The sequence below is a fragment of the Schistocerca serialis genome, unplaced genomic scaffold (genome assembly GCF_023864345.2).
Source record: "Schistocerca serialis cubense isolate TAMUIC-IGC-003099 unplaced genomic scaffold, iqSchSeri2.2 HiC_scaffold_1260, whole genome shotgun sequence".
NCBI lineage: Eukaryota > Metazoa > Arthropoda > Insecta > Orthoptera > Acrididae > Schistocerca > Schistocerca serialis.
This window is the reverse complement of record NW_026047470.1, coordinates 1,027,769-1,032,882: the sequence shown is the minus strand read 5'-3', so window position 1 is coordinate 1,032,882 and position 5,114 is coordinate 1,027,769. Positions and strand designations below refer to the sequence as shown.

The window sequence follows — 5,114 nt, the reverse complement described above, 5'->3', positions numbered from 1 at the left end:
TCACTTATTTACTATCTGTTAGTCTTTGAGTAGACCCCATGCAGCCATACACCTAAATTAATCACAATTACATACATCTGGCATAGGTAACAAAGCCAAAGTGATAAAACAAGCACTGAAGATAATGACTTAAAATAAAAACAACAACAATATATTGATGTACACAAAGTTATTTAGTTTACGTGAGTTGTCTCATGTGTCTCTCTTCGTTCCCGGTAGAAATGAGTAAAGTTCGTTACACACTGAAAAGTAGTGTGGCTTGTAACAACTTTGCAACAGAGGTTGGTAATTAATATTCCTTACTGGCAACATTACTTAGCAACTTTGAAGTGAGTTTTCACGGGCTGATACACCCATAAAATATGTGTTTTGTGTTTTCCACTTCGACGCAATAACAAAGTGGTAATGATGCCATACGTCTGGTTGTACCACACAGGGGCGGTTCTAGAAGTCGGTCAAGGTGGGGCTAATGGCGGGGGGGGGGGGGGGGGGAGGGGGAGGGGATTTGGGGAAATGGATGGAATATCGCTTAACAAAAGGAGAGTTGGGGTCCTCCACCGACAAATTGGTAAAATTTGGTGTTGCGTAGAGTAGTTTTTGGTAACTGGGAGTTCAGGGTAAAAACGTGTCTACAGAATATGTGTGCCCGTCAGGTGTTTGGCGATTTCGAAGTTTTTGTCGTGGGTCAGCAATTTAAGTGTTGGTAGGCATACCCGGCATATTTAGCTTTCTTGATTATTGTAAGTGGTAATCGTACATTAATATGTATCCAATGTATATTAATAAATAATAAGATGCCCATTTTAATTTAAATGATATTTGTTGGTTTAGTCAGTAAGCTATTTGCCTCCCTTATTCTTTTGTTAAAATGTGTTTCAAATACATTGCAACTTATATTGCTACACAATTATAAGAAAAATGATTGAATCTGTTGAAGTAAAATATTCGCTGATTTCTGGGATCACTTTATCCAGTCTAATATGATACCTCATTGGAGGGACTATAGCCCCCATAGCCCTCCCCCCCCCCCCCCTTACCCATCCCGTGGTAGCACTGGTGTTATTTGGACGTAACGTCACAAGAGCAACAGGAATTCCACAGTTAAATGCAGTGGAGAGAGCGTATAGCCGGAAAGAGTACATTGAAGGCTTCTGTCTGTGTGTGTGTATGTGAGGGGGGGGGGGGTGGTAAAACATGTCTGATGACTTGATAGAAGATGAAACAGGGGTCCTTGGGGAGGAGATAGGGGATCCAGCACTAGTGAGAATTTGAATAAGAGCTTAGGAAAACTCAAAGTCAAATAAGGCAGAAGGGACAGATAACATTCCATAGCACTCCGTCTTCAGGTCACGAATGGCCTACCGGGACCATCCGACTGCCGTGCCACCTTCAGTGGAGGAAGCGGATAGGAGGGGCGTGGAGTCAGCACACCGCTCTCCCTGTCGTTATGATGGTATTCTTGACCGAAGACGATACTATTCGGTCGAGTAGCTCCTCAATTGGCATCACGAGGCTGAGTGCACCCAGAAAAATGGCAACAGCGCATGGCGGCCTGGATGGTCACCCATCCAAGTGTCTACCACGCCCGACAGCGCTTAACTTCGGTGATCTCACGGGAACCGGTGTATCCACTGCGGCAAGGCCGTTGCCTAATATTCCATAGGAATTTCTAAAATCATTGGAGGAAATGGCAACAAAAAGATTATGCACGCCGGAGTGTTGAACATATGAAACTGCCGATATACCACCAGACTTCCGGAAAAACTTCAGCCACACAATTTCCAGAATTGCAAGAGCCGACAAGTGTGAGAATTATCGTGCAATCAGCTTAACAATTCATTCGTCCAAGTCGCTGACAAGATCAGTGTACAGGAAGAAGGAAAAGGTAAAGGCACCAGGGAGGCAGTTTTGACGTTGCTGTTGATAACGGAAGCACGACTGGAGAAAAATGAGGAAACGTTCAATTTGTCTATCGATAAAGAGAGTTCGACAATGCAGAATGGTAAAAGATGTTAGAAATCCTGAGAAAAATGTAGATAAGCTACAGGAAATGAGGAGTAAGAGGGAACAATGAGAGTTGAAGGCGAAGAACGAAATGCACAGACTAAGAAAGGTATAAGTATGGATGTAGTATTTCGTCACTCCTATTCCATCTGTGCTTCGAATAAGCAATGACGCAAATAAAAGAAAGGTTCAAGAATGGGATTAAAATTCAAGGTGAAAGGATATCAGTGTTAACATTCGCTGATGGCGCAGGTGTCTTCAGTGAAAGTAAAGAAGAATTACAAATTGAAAGGGACAGTATGATAGGACATCTGTTACGACATCAGAAAATAATTTTCATTGTTTTGGAGGGATATGTAAAGGGTAATAACTGTAGACGAAGTCACACATTGGGATACTTACGGCAGATAGCTGAGGACGTACGTTAACAAGTGTTACTCTGAGATGAAAGAGGTTATCAAAGGAGAGGAGCCAGCCGAAGTGGCTGGCCGTGCGGTTCTAGGGCCTGCAGTCTGGAACCGCAAGACCGCTACGGTCGCAGGTTCGAATCCTGCCTCGGGCATGGATGTGTGTGTTGTCCTTAGGTTAGTTAGGTTTAACTAGTTGTAAGTTCTAGGGGACTAATGACCTCAGAAGTTGAGTCCCATAGTGCTCAGAGCGATTTGATTTTGAAAGGAGAGGAATTCGTGGCGGGTCTCGTCAAACCAGTGAGAACAGTGACGAAAAAAAAAAAGAAATCGGGTCACCTCTCCTTTAGCAAGAGACTCAAGTGATCTATTTGCTGATGTCGTTCTTGTGCCATTTGATCCAAAACATAGAGAGAATACGGCCGTTCCTCTGCATATGCTATTATCGCGTGAGTGTCGGGTGGATTTGATTCCCTGGATGAAAATATTTAAAGAGAGAGGGCGCAGATTGAGTTTCAAAGTAGACCTATGTTTTCCACCGCTGTCGTATGACAGAGCTTATGGGCTTCGAAGATGGCCCTAAATTCTGCCGTCATTATTGTAACCTCCTTCGGCAGCTTGAGCTTGCACAGGAGAATTCCTATAGGACATGCTGTTCCCTCTGGTTCCTTGAGTCATCAGTGTAGGATATCTGCGCCTGTGGGTGTTTGGCTCGGAGCTCGCTCATGGTTTGAAATAACTGAAGAAACTATCAGGTCAAATAGCATGTCAGTTTCAACGGAAGTGCGTAAGCAACTTCGTTCAAACATGAGCAGCCGTCGTGCAGGGTTGGTTAATCGATTTCCCGGCGCCGCCTCTATACAGCACTCCGTTTGCAGGCCACAAGTGACCCATCGGGACCATCCGACCGCCGTGTCATCCTCAAGTTGAGGATGCGGATAGGAGGGGCGTGGGGTCAGCACACTGCTTTCCCGGTTGTTATGATGGTTTTCTTTGACCGGAGCCGCTAATATTCGGTCGAGTAGCTCCTCAATTGGCATCACGAGGCTGAGTGCACCCGAAAAATGGCAACAGCGCCTGGCGGCTGGATGGTCACCCATCCAAGTGCCGGCCACGCTCGACAGCGCTTAACTTCGGTGATCTCACGGGAACCGGTGTATCCACTGTGGCAAGGCCGTTGCCGCCTCTATACAGCGGGAACGATAGTAAAACCGACAAAGAGCGGGGACGGATTCCTGACTGGAAGTGGAGGAGAAAAGGTCCTATGGTCATATGTCCGGAAATGCGACATTGCCACGTTTGGCGCTTACCATTTGCCGTGTGTTCCTTGTGTACTGCAAGCTTTGTGATGTATACAGAGTACTGAAAGCAGCAGAATGGTCCGGTATTCATATCGGGAACAAGCCGAGACGGTGTTTGTGTACGGACGTAATTCCACATCCGTTTCTGCTGTTTTATGCTACAGTAGATACAACCATTCATAGTACTTAATTTTTAACTCACACTTTATTTACAATACCGGCCATTAAAATTGCTACACCAAGAAGAAATGCAGATAATAAACGGGTATTCATTGGACAAATATATTATACTAGAACTGACATGTGATTACATTTTCACGCAATTTGGGTGCATAGATTCTGAGAAATCAGTACCCAGAACAACCACCTCTGGTCGTAACAACGGCCTTGATACGCCTGGGCATTGAGTCAAAGAGAGCTTGGATGGCGTGTACACGTAAAGCTGCCCATGCAGCTTCAACACGATACCACAATTCATCAAGAGTAGTGACTGGCGTACTCTGACGAGCCAATTGCTCGGCCACCATTGACATGACGTTTTCAGTTGGTGAGAGATCAGGAGAATGTGCTGGCCAGGGCAGCAGTCGAACATTTTCTGTATCCAGAAAGGCCCGTACAGGACCTGCGACATGCGGTCGTGCATTATCCTGCTGAAATGTAGGGTTTCGCAGGGATCGAATGAAGGGTAGAGCAACGGGACGTAACACATCTGAAATGTAACGTCCACTGTTCAAAGTGCCATCCATGCGAACAAGAGGTGACCGAGACGTGTAACCAATGGCACCCCCTTCCATCACGCCAGGTGATACGCCAGTATGGCGATCACGAATACACGTTTCCAATGTCTTTCACCGCGATGTCGCCAAACAGAGATGCGACCATCATGATCCTGTAAACAGAACCTGGATTCATCCGAAAAAATGACGTTTTGAGATTCGTGCACCCAGTTTCGTCAGTGAGTACACCATCGCAGGCGCTCCTGTCGGTGATGCAGCGTCAAGGGTAACCGCAGCCATGGTCTCCGAGCTGACAGTCCATGCTGCTGTGAACGTCGTCGAATTATTCGTGCAGATGGTTGTTGTCTTGCAAACGTCCCCATCTGTTGACTCAAGGATCGAGGCGTGGCTGCAAGATACGTTACAGCCATCCGGATAAGACGCCTGTCATCTCGACCGCTAATGATACGAGGCCGTTGGCATCCAGCACGGCGTTCCGTATTACCCTCCTGAACCCACCGATTCCATATTCTGCTAACAGTCATTGGATCTCGACCAACGCGAGCAGCAATGTCGCGATACGATAAACCGCAACCGACCTTTATCAAAGTCGGAAACGTGATGGTACGCATTTCTCCTCCTTACACGAGGCATCACAACGTTTCACCAGGCAACGCTGGTCAACT

At 46.2% G+C, this 5,114-nt stretch overlaps 1 pseudogene; it reads right to left on the bottom strand.

The window, feature by feature from the left end:
• Window positions 1-1,532: 1,532 nt before the first annotated feature.
• On the bottom strand, window positions 1,533-1,650 carry LOC126438130 (5S ribosomal RNA; annotated as a pseudogene).
• Between the last annotated feature and the right edge of the window lie 3,464 nt (window positions 1,651-5,114).